Source organism: Bicyclus anynana, chromosome 3, assembly GCF_947172395.1.
Source record: "Bicyclus anynana chromosome 3, ilBicAnyn1.1, whole genome shotgun sequence".
In the NCBI taxonomy this organism is placed as follows: domain Eukaryota; kingdom Metazoa; phylum Arthropoda; class Insecta; order Lepidoptera; family Nymphalidae; genus Bicyclus; species Bicyclus anynana.
Window position 1 is genome coordinate 17,959,115 of NC_069085.1, and position 12,611 is coordinate 17,971,725.

The window sequence follows — 12,611 nt, forward strand, 5'->3', positions numbered from 1 at the left end:
AAATCTTCTTAGGTTTGTATAGCAGGCGAGTAGCCTATTGCGAACTAGAATACCTATCGAATTTCACAGTTCAGTAGAGGCTGCAAAAATTCAATAGCCTACTGGCGGCAAATTTGCAAATCCGCCACTGGCAGTTACACCAGAGGAGTCGTAGTTTAAATAAATATAGAACGCAACAGCACCAATTAGTACCTAAATGTATCTAATCTAGAATTTGTAATTGTTTCTAGTTCTTGTCGAAGGAAGTTCATATTAATGCAAATACGAGATTATTAATTGTGCAACATTAGAATGCAGTTGTTACTTGTACACGAAGGTTATTTTCTGATTTTATAATTGTAACTTGGTAACAAATTATTATTTTTCTTGCGTGATATCTTAAGTGTATGATAACGTATGCGTTGCCTTATACAGGGCTGAGCTTTGGTGTTACCATAGAGCTTTGTAGAATGTATTTTTTCAATGAAAATATTTTTTTCACTACTCTTGCTCAAAAACTCTGTCATATTACCACTCCACAGCGGGGCTAAAAAAGCATATTAGCCTCTAGGGGCTAAAGTAATTTTGTTTTTTTAATTCTTGTCTGTTACGAGTACTAGCCTACTATAAAACGGAGGAGGTTTTATTCGAAAATTGAATCATTATAGGTAAGGCTCTGATTGTTTTGAAAAATAAATAAAAAACTTTAAATTGGAAATAAATGCAGCGTTCTTGTCTGTGGAATGCGTTCATTTTTTTTATTTAATTTTTATTGAAGACATGGGACATCCTTTACGGTGTAATACCTTTGCCTTTTTCTCATGTGAAAAAAATAAAATTAAAAAGCGAGAATTAAAAAAAACAAATAATACATACTTGATTTGTTTCAGAAAATAATTGTAAATTTGTGACCGTAACTTTCATATATTTCAACATTAATTGTTATTGGTGTCTTCATCTACTGAGAATGGTGATCCTAATTTGGAGATGGATGAAATTTTCAATCTGTTACCATCAAAGTCCAGACGTATTTACTTAAATACTTACCTACGAAAAATTTAATAAGTGAAGAAAACAACAACAAATGGATTCACTTACGAAAGGAGTTTTTTAAACTATTATCTCCCACGTTTACCTTACATAGTCATTATTCATCTTCACAGTAGTCGGAAATTATGTTACCGGGTAAAAGCCTCTCCCATAATATCCAAAATTGTAAAAGACTTCGTACATTTAATTTTCAATTAAATAAATCATTGAATATTGAACTAAACTATTTTATTTTCTCGCAATCGTAGTGAAAAGCAGAGTGTAACACGTGGGGCTAAACCCATTATATACTCGGTTTCTATTTAGGCGGCCCTCGACTTACGTCTCAGGCCCTAAAAATACCTCGTATATAATGGGTCTTTTTAGCCCCTTGTATAACAATCTACTATTTTAACCTAACTGTCGAAAGGTGATTAAGTTTTTCGGGAAGTCTGAGTCAAAAATCATTTATTTCAATTATGCTTAGTTTATAATTGTACTTTTGAAACGATTATGATAAGTCGAAACTTTAAAATTAAACTTACGAGGATTTAAATGTAGCTTGATGGGTTTTGAGCATTTAGATTTTAATTCATAATTGTTTAGATTAAGATTGCCTGCCGATTAATTTTTACTTGTTATTTCCAACTGAAATTTTACCCACATTAATGTATTTTTTGGTTCACCATAGTTGTACATATGTTATCTGTGACCATACTAATTGAGAAATAATACAATATGGAACTTAAGCTAACTTATCCTAATAACTATACAAATCTTGCCCACGTGGAATGGTGGCAAGAATACTGGCTGCATTTGGAATACTTGGAATTACTTTTTCAAGCATCCCCCATTTTAAGGGTTTTACAAGTGTTCGCTAAGTAAACTATACAAAATGAAAAAACACTTATCTTGTTTTTTTCATTTATAACAATTTAGAAAGAGGTAAGTTTTTATTTTTTGTTTGTTTGTTACGATTTAACTCAAAAACTGCTCGACCGATTTTTTACTAATGACATAAGCTGTATATTTTTATCCTCGCATACCCACGGGAATGAGAACTATTCGAACGAAACCGCGAGGCGTTTGCTAGTAATTACCTAATTATTATATACTAGCGGACGCCCGCGACTTCGTCCGCGTGAACCCTACTACTACCCTACCCCTACTCTACCCCGACCATACCCTACCCTACCCCTACCCTATGCTTACCCTACCACTACCCTACCACTACCCTAACCCTACCCTACCCCTACCCTACCACGCGACGGCGACGGAAGCTTAAAAAATGGAGTATCTTCCCTCGTTTTCTCAACATTTCCCTTCACTGCTCTGTTCCTATTGATCGTAGCGTGATGAAAAGTATACTATAACCTGCCCAGAAATATGAAAAATAATTGTACCAAGTTTTGTTAAAATCCGTCGAGTAGTTTTTGTTCCTTTAACGAACATACCACGCGACGGAAGCTTAAAAAATTGAGTAACTTCTCCCGTTTTCCCAACATTTCGATTCACTGCTCTGCTCCTATTGATCATAGCGTGATGAAAAGTATACTATAACCTGCCCAGAAGTATGAAGAATAATTGTACCAAGTTTCGTTAAAATCCGTCGATTAGCTTTTGTTTCTATAAAGAACATACAGACAGACAGACAGACAAAAATTTTACTGATTGCATTTTTGGCATCAGTATCGACCACTAATCACCCCCTGACAGCTATTTTGGAAATATATTTCATGTACAGAATTTACCTCTCTACAGATTTATTATAAGTATAGATGGAAGTTTTGCCTCAAAATATTGTCCATGTCTAAAAGCTCAAAGGCCCTGTATACAAAAGTGACAGTAGGGTCACCGACCGCTGACCAGTTCATATCTAGATCAAGGTGGTACTGTTCCAGGCTGGTCTAGATTCTGAAGCTAAGCTCATTTAATGCACATTTATAAATAAACCGACAAATCCATATTAATCATTAAACTAGTAGCAGCCCGCAGATTTGTCTATATGCTCTGTAGCCATGAGACACGTCGAATCTCTTTCTACAATCGCAAATGCTTCGAAAATAAACAAATGTATTGGAATACTATTCCTTATTGACAGGTCACGTGATTAAGTTATCGATCGGTTCTGTCATTCCCATACATTTGTTAGATTTCGAAGCGTTAGCGTTTGTAGGAAGAGAATCGACGTGTCGTATAACTGCCACGTTAGTCTAGAGGTTAACCTGTGTGACTTTGGCACGAGGTCCCGGGTTCGACACCTGGTTGAGGCTTTATAACACTGAGCTTTTCTTTTTTCTAATAAATTTTCCGTAAAATTCCCTCGGGAGCTGGAAAGTTTGTGATGTTACAACCCCTTGTCTCGAATTATCTGATAGTGGTCGTTAAAGAATTTAATATAGAACCCACCCGCCAACTGGGCCCACTGGCTTTCAAATGAAAAAAACCGTATCCAAATCGGTACATCCGTTTCAGAGCTACGATGCCACAGACAAACAAACATACAGTACACACAAACACACACACACACATCGACGTTAACTTATAACACCACCCTACTTTTTGCGGCAGGGATTAATAAAAAAAAAGACGTGTGGCACTCGGTGACTGCCGCGGTAAAGCTATTGCGTAGCATTTTTAACCGACTTCAAAAAAAGGAGGAGGTTTCTCAATTCGACCGTATATATTTTTTGTATCAACTTATGCAATTATAATTATTTATTTTTTATTTTATTCATGCAGTATTTCTTTATCTTTGATATTAATTCAAGTTACTCTTTTTGAGCGTGTTGACCGATAAGAAAACAAATTTTTCTTTTATTTAATAAATAAAAAGTTAATATTGTTTAATAGTAGCTTGTTATACAAGGGGCTAAAAAGACCCATTATATACGAGGTATTTTTAGGGCCCGAGACGTAAGGCGAGGGCCGCCTAAATAGAACCCGAGTTTATAATGGGTTTAGCCCCACGTGTTACACTCTGCTTTTCACTACGATCGCGAGAAAATAAAATAGTTTAGTACAATATTCAATGATTTATTTTAATTGAAAATTAAAAGTACAAAGTCTACAATTTTGGATGTTAAGGGAGATGCTTTTACCCGGTAACATAATTTCCGACTACTGTAAATGTGGGAGATAATAGTTTAAAAAACTCCTTTCGTAAGTGAATCCATTCGTTGTTGATTTCTCCACTTATTAAATTTTTCATAGGTATTCGTAGGTATCGTAGGTAAGTATTTGAGTAAATGCGTCTCGACTTATTTATTCTCGATTTATTTTACAATACATGTAAAATAATAAAAAGATAGAACCTATGCAATAGCTTAAAAGAGTTTCTTAGTATTTTGAATCACTACAGTTGTTACATTTACATTCGTGTGGAATGGTGCCAACAATGCTCCACACATTTCATGAACCAGCTGCGATCATTTAATGAGATAATTGAATTGTGGTTGTCGGTAATTTATTTTATAATAACCCTTCTTGGCAGTCGGATAATACAGTAAAGCACAGCACTCTGCTTCTTTAAAAAAACATTTAATATTTAAATTAAAATTTGTAAGGGACAACCAAACATTAAGGCATAAAATTTCATAAAAATCTAGTCAAACTAGTGTAAGAAACACCACCAAACGATACTTATAATAAATCTGTAGAGAGGTCAATTCTGTACATAAAATATATTTCCAAAATAACTATCTGGGGGTGATAAGTGATCGATACTGATGCCAAAAATGCAATCAGTAAAATTTTTGTCTGTCTGTATGTTCGTTATAGAAACAAAAACTTCTCGACGGATTTTAACGAAACTTGGTACAATTATTCTTCATACTCCTGGGCAGGTTATAGTATACTTTTCATTACGCTACGATCAGTGGGAGCAGAGCAGTGAAGGGAAAAGTTGGGAAAACGGGAGAAGTTACTCCATTTTTAAAGCAATATGTAAGGGCTGGATTAAAGAGGTCTAAGGGCGGACGAAGTCGCGGACGTCCGCTAGTAGATAAAAAATGATGTAGGCTATCTCATCTTATTGAAGTTTTAGTCTGCAAGCTGGCATAGAGCAAACATTTTCAGTATTCACGTTTGAATGTGAGTTTGTTTGTTAGTTACACTTTCATGTTTATTTTTTTTTAAATTCTTTACAAGTTAGCCCTTGACTACAATCTCACCTGATGGTAAGTGATGATGCAGTCTAAGATGGAAACGGGCTAACTTGTTAGGAGGAGGATGAAAATCCACACTCCTTTCGGTTTCTACATGACATCATACCGGAACGCTAAATCGCTTGGCGGTACGTCTTTGCCGGTAGGGTGGTAACTAGCCACGGCCGAAGCCTCCCACCAGCCAGACCTGGACCAATTAAGAAAATCTCATTCTGCCCAGCCGGGGATCGAACCCAGGACCTCCGTTTTGTAAATACACCGCGCATACCGCATACCATTAAAAACCCTCTCACCAATGTAAAGCTCAGTTACCAGCCAATAACATGGTCTTTTTTATACATATAAGAGTATTCCCATGGGAATGGAAAATACGCGGAAAAAACCGCAAAGCTGCTAGTGCTAGCAATAACTACCTAAATATGAAATAAATTACTGCAGTTTGCAGTAATTAACTTACTTTAAAGCTGGTAAGTAAGGTAAGGTATTTAGACCAAATAATGTATTATAAAGATTTATATTCACAGCGGAATTTATACAGCATTACCGCAGCACTTATTTCAAGTTTTGATTGTCAAGCTGATTTATTATGGTGTTTTATACGGATTTTAAGCTATTAAAATTTTTCTTAACTGTTAGCTCGTGCTTGAGTCAACTTAACACAAATATGTTTTTGTTTTTTAACTGACTATAATTAATTGATCGTTTGTTTCTGAAATCACCTGTTATGTGACGATGCAGTAAATAAGTTTTACCTATAAATAGATATTAGATAGTTTATTTAGGAAAGTCTCCTTTTTACCATCGCACTGCAAGACACCGGGTAGGTTTCCATCCCTACGTCATTGACATTCCCAGGACTCGTACGAAGCGATTTGCTTCTTCGTTTCTTATACGTATGGCTATGGTTTGGAACTTCTCCCGAAGTCAGTATTTCCTAATTCTTACAACTTGGGCATTTTTTAAGATGAGAGTGAATAGGCATCTTCTAGGCAAGCGCGTATCACCTTAGGCCACATCTACACTTACCATCAGGTGAGATCGCAGTCAAGCGCGAGCTTATTCCGTATAAAAAAAAGAAGGTCGTCACTCGTCAGTATGGGTATTCGGGATCTCAAACCACAACTTTTTGAGAAAATCGCTGGCTGAAAACAGGCTTCCTTTTTTTTTAAGTCAGTTGAAAAAACTATTGTGTATTATGTATTGCAGTTAGCAGTTAAAGTATGTTTCAAGGAATACGTATATACTTAGCAAAACATACGGAAATAATAGTAAACTTTCGCAATGTTAACATAACTTTTACCTTTCTATGTAAATTGTTGCCCTCACAATTACACGGTGCGGAGGTATGCGATTTGAAAGCGTAATTAATTATTCGTAATACAAATGTAAAGTATCTTTGAAGGTATTGCAGGCAGTCGCCATATTAGGACCGTGAAAGGGAAATTAAACTGAGAAACTATCAACAAAATTTAACATTCTAATGAATTTCTTATCATACAATATCCGACATAGCTCAACGACTCGCGAAACTGAAGTGACGTGGGTCCCAAGGTGCTGGAATGGTGACCCCGCACTAAAAAGCGCAGTGTTGGTCGACCCACCACCAGGTGGACTGACGACATCAAGCGAGTCGCAGCGATTCGCTAGATGCAGATGGCTCAGTATCGTGATGTTTGGAAGTCCCTACAAAAGGCCTATGTCCTGCAGTGGACGTCCATCGGCTGATATGATGATGATGAATGATTTCTTTCCATCGATTCAGGACTACTGAAGTTTTAATAACCCAGCTTACAAAGAGTGTTTTATTAAATAAGTATCTTTTTTTTCTTCTTCATCCAATCAGCATGAAAGAAAGCCTAATTATGTAGCGCGAGACTTTGTTTTTATCAAGGTTCCGAACGTACCTACGGAGTACAAAAACGGAACCCTTATAATATCACTCGCGCACATTCTGTTTTTTTTTTATATGAAAATACCAAAGAAGTGTGCAAACAAACCTACTGTTGCATATTCTTTATGTGAAAACAACAATAAAATCAGTTCAGTACATTCAAAGATATGCGCGAACTTACATTCGATTTCCTCTGTTATTTCTGTCTATAAATCTATCATAATATATAGATTATGTTTAGTTTTACTATTTGTAGCGCAACGAAAAGTTATCTGGACTTTACAAAGTCACAGGTTAATTGTATTTAGCTAATGTACTCGTAGAGATGATAAATCTTGCTCGCTCGTTCCACTGATGACCCCGTCGCGGTAGATTAATAACAAAACGTTGCGAAGTGCTGCACGGATTATGATGAAACATTTCATTAAACCTCAACATGAGAATTTAGGAGAATTTTACTATGGGAACCGCAGACCGCCTTATATTGAGAATGTACCTACCCACTTAATTTGTTGCGCAAGTTTTTATTTGCACTTGTTTTGGTTTTATTAACAAAATTCATAAAAGGAGAACGTTCTCAATTTGTGTTTGTTTTGCTTTTTATGTGTAGTTGCGTGATATCTTCGCTGATTGTGTAAAAGCATCAATAGCTCAGTGGTATAGGGCCCGGACTCGCCACCGAGAGGTGATGGTTCGATTACCGCCCGCTGATTTATTGTCGTACCCACACCTAACACAGTCTTTTCCGACTACTTGGAGGGGAACAGGAGTATTGGTCATATTCAAAAGAAATGACAAATATTCTTTTTAAAATAATAATAAATAAAATTCAATATTGTTTTGTTATTCGACTACGCTCTAGAACTACCACGACGACTAGCTCGAAGAAAAGATTTTAACTGTTACTCGACCCCTTCCCATATTAAGTATGTAACTTCTATTAAGTCTATCATATGCAAAAATAATTATTACATTAATGTTATCTTATCCGCTTTAAATTATTCGGATGGTTACATAGATAAATAAATAAATAAATCATCATCTCTATCAGCAGACCAATTCACTAACTTTGACGTATGTTAGTTGACTTACGAAATTTTCTAAGTAATAGGTAGATGACATTTCCCAGTTGTCATTGTGATTTTAGTTAACAATGCGGCTTTACGGAATACGTAAAATGCGATTGTTAGGTAATGATATGATGTTAATTATATTAGGTAGCTAACTTACGTCAACGTTAATGAACTGGCCGGCAGGAAACCATTTCGCGCAGGTTGTCAAATATAATAACTAATGGTCGGTAGATAGATACAGTGTAATTCCACAGAGGCCGGAGCGCGATCTCCCTATCCCTAGTACTTTCACCGCTGCGCTCTCGAGACGAAAGGTCAAGCGGAGTGTGTGAATTTGTGAAACTCCACTGCGACAGTATTGCTGTGAAATAGGGTCACCATTCGATTCGACACAAGGATTTATCAGATTTTGTACAAGAATTTGCGACTTGCGACGTCATAGTATCCAAGGTCAAGTAGGGGTACGTTTTTTATTGATAAAGAATGGCAGAAAATAAATAAAAAAAATATGTTAAATTTAATTTTTTTAACCCTGCTCCATTGAATTTTTAAACTAGCTCGCAAGTCCCTGTCCACTTAAGAGGAGCGGAGATTTTGTGCAATCCTCTTGGTTAATATTTCTCCGTTTCTCGACTCCGCTGCCTTGCTCCGCTTTGGTGGACTGGCAGCCTTAGGCTTTTCTATTCCATGTCCGGCCGAAATAAAGGCTTTACATTTAGCAAGATAAAGGAGGTTTGCTGAGCGTGTGTGAACATTTACGGGAAATAATAAAATAATCAAAAAAGATTTTAATTAAAAAAAATTGTCGTACTTATTTATCTATTAATAATACTAATGTAAGTACACATAATCCATAATAATGTTGACTTTCCGGCTTTTTTACCCAAATGTCAGGCCAAACTGGCTGGATTATCCGGCTTTTAATTTCGGCGACCTGGTCTGACTGGTGGGAGGCTTTGGCCGTGCCTAGTTACTTCGCTTGGCAACTTTAAAAAATAGCAATTAAATCGGTTTTTCAGTTTATAACGGTACCACAAACAAATATATATACAATATAATAAAGGTGTCAGACACACATAATCTTTTAACACCCCACTTTTTACAAGGGGAGTTAAAAATAAAGAAATATGTCAACGTTTATCTCAGAATAATCTTCATCGGTGTTTCTAATTTGTGAAATCACAGGGCACGAACAAATTGCAGTGACCGAGTGAAGCACGCAATGACAGATGAATGGCAGATCAGCTGTTATTGAGATCTATTACCATAATAGTATGTCTGCGTGTAGGCAGGTCAAGTTAGTTTAACCTGCGCGCTTCGAACTGCTTATTCATTCTGTTTTCACTTACTTGTATCCGCATGACTGTACTATGTCAGTGGAAATGTGTGTCACAACTCTTCAATCTAGTAGCAGAGCTGTGTGCCAGACGTTCCTCATTCCTCATATAAAAGCTAAAAGTGATGTACCATAAAGGGTATGCATACAATACAAAATGGGAAATCCTTAAATAATTAATGAGGGTGATCAAATCAGTTTTCAGATTGTGCATTTAAGAAGTGCTTGCCTTTAAAATCTACCATATTTAATAATGGTAGATAACTATGAAATAAGGGGGAAGGGAAGAGAAGGGGGGGGGGAATGGGAGGGGAGAGTGGAGGTGGTTAAGTGACTTTAGATGGTAGCATAAGGTAAGTTTCAGGTTTAAAAAAATTAAATTAGGACTGAATTCTAATATTTATACGATAGCCTAAAGCGTGATTTTTATATTTTCCTTGGTACAAATCAGAATTGAGGAGACCCACACAAGAACCAAAGTCACCGACATAGCTCAACGAGTTGCGAAGCTGAAGTGGCAATGGGCGGGGCACATACTTCGAAGAGCCGATGGACGTTGGGGTCCCAAAGTGCTGCAATGGCGACCCCGCATTGTAAGCGCAGTGTTGGTCGACCCCCCACCAGGTGGACTGACGACACCAAGCGAGTCGCAGGGATGCAGGTGGCTCAGTATCGCGGGCTTATGTTTGTAAGTCTACAAAAGGCCATGTCCTGCAGTGGACGTCCATCGGCTGATATGATGATGATAAATTTGTCCCCAGTACTCAGTCACTCGTGGCAACCTTTCGAAAGAAACATAATCTGGCAGCTGTATTGACATGATTTTCTAAGATGCCTTGTATCCTGTCCTGTCTTAACCCTTGAAACCTGCTACCTCTCACCACGGTCCAACTGGGCATAGGTTGAAAAACTTCAAGCTTAATTATAAAATGAGAACTGTCTGACCTTCTTACAGGTTCTTAGTTCTTGAGAATATTCGAGATATGATCTTATCCACAATCTCAATTTTAAAATTTCATATTAGATCGTGTAGGTTTTTTTAGGTATGTATACCCCTAAAGCATAATAAAGAAATAGCCTTGGGAGTGTACCTAAGAACGACCATTCCCTTATAAAACTAATACTTAATTACTTATGCTATTACGTATTCTGTGCTGATACAGGTAGTTCGATTTTTAAGGTTTTTTGCTGTCAATTTTTTTTTTTATACTATTTCTTTTTTTTCATAAACTAAGTACAAAACAAACTGAAGCAGATAGGTACCTAGTATTTAAAAAAAAATAGCTATCGTCCGCTATTTCGTTCACGTAGTAAGTACCTATTCCGTATTATTCCGTATTATCCGTAAAATGTATGTATGTGTGAATGTTTGTCCGTGAAATAACATTGATCCAAAATCCGTTCCGGGGGCTTCAATTTTATTTTGGAAGGTTTCTTTTTTTTTTAATTGTAGGTGCTTATTGTATTCTGTGTATAGTGTGACGTTGTAATTGAAAACTATTTTCTTTTACACTATTAGCTTTTAAGTGTTAAGAGAAAATGGTCGTCAAACAGTTTAAAGTTTCTAATACCGAAAGTCATGAAAGAAATGACGTAGGTTTTCTTAAAATTATCTTTATCTTTATTGTCGTGAGAAACAACTTTTACTTTTATTAACGTACACAGCATCCGACCGGTTATAATTCATTCATCAGCTCATTTCACTAGTGATGTGACGTGACTCGTAGTCGACAAACTTGTTTGGGATATCCGATTAGTAACAGCAGCTCCATCGAGTCCGATATCATCTTGATTTCGATATTGAAAAGCATTGCAGATGTTCTGTACTGAGTAGGGCCTACTTATTTGGTCAGTATGTACGTCATCAACCCATATTCGGCTCACTGCTGAGCTCGAGTCTCCTCTCAGAATGAGAGGGGTTAGGCCGATAGTCCACCACGCTGGCCCAATGCGGATTGGCAGACTTCACACACGCAGAGAATTAAGGCAATTCTCTGGTATGCAGGTTTCCTCACGATGTTTTCCTTCACCGATTAAGACACGTGATATTTAATTTCTTAAAATGCACACAACTGAAAAGTTGGAGGTGCATGCCCCGGACCGGATTCGAACCCACACCCTCCGGAATCGGAGGCAGAGGTCATATCCACTGGGCTATCACGGTCAGTATGTTAGCCAGTAGTTATTTCATATTGATAACTATAACTCACAATGTTTGTATACATTGTCAGGAATAAAGAAAAATAAATACCTACGGTAAAAAGTGTCGATACCGAGAAATAGAAACTTATAACTTTTATAGACGCAAAATAAGCCATGGACAAGAACTAGTTTGTACTAATACAAATAATACAGAAATAGATTTTGTTAGATGTACAGTGGCGTAGGTACTCAGGGGCTAAACGGTACAGTGCCCCGGGGCCCTTAAGCTCCTCGAATCCTTAACAGAAAATCTTAATTGAACCGTGTTTTCGAAAATTTCTCCCATTATCAAATAAATGACAGGTTACAACCCAACTTTAACCATGGCAACTCTGATGAGAGAAATTCGAAAGTTATACCTTCTACTTCCTATGGAAAGTTTTTGTTTATTAAATATTTTTCCTGAATAAAACCTAACCAGTTTAAATACCTACCTACCTACCTGGTAGTGGGCCCCATTTTTTTATTTGCACCCAGTTATCTAACTACGCCACTGTATCCTCTGCATCTATAAGAAAAATAACTTTTCCTTGACTTCTTGATTTATTGTTTCGATTACCCGATTCCAGAAATTTGAAGTCAAACTTTTTCCATCCCTATTTAAGACGTCTTCCGTGCCCAGCCACTACAAAACAGTGTGAACTTGTGTGAAAGCGCAAGTCTGCTTACATAAAACAAACACAATTTATTGTCTGCACCGACTGCCGTCACAAAAATGCTCTTGCTGCCCTTATCTGATGGAATTGTGTCTTTGTAGTCTTCACTATGCTAATATTGTTGTATACTTTACTAATGGCGGCCTGCGATTTTGGTCTCGTAATTGATTCCCTGTCTCCCCATGCTTATTTCTGCCGCTAAACAGCATTGAAAGTGTTCCGATCTACGGTATGGATGCCGATGAATTAACAGGCCCATGAAGCTCAAGAGTTGACGTT

General features: G+C 36.9%; 1 protein-coding gene across 2 annotated transcripts in view; it reads right to left on the minus strand.

Moving 5' to 3' along the window:
- Positions 1 to 12,611, minus strand: part of LOC112047942 (dual specificity tyrosine-phosphorylation-regulated kinase 2-like) — a 55,485-nt gene that overhangs the window by 5,749 nt on the left and 37,125 nt on the right. The gene's annotated exons all lie outside the window — the stretch shown is intronic.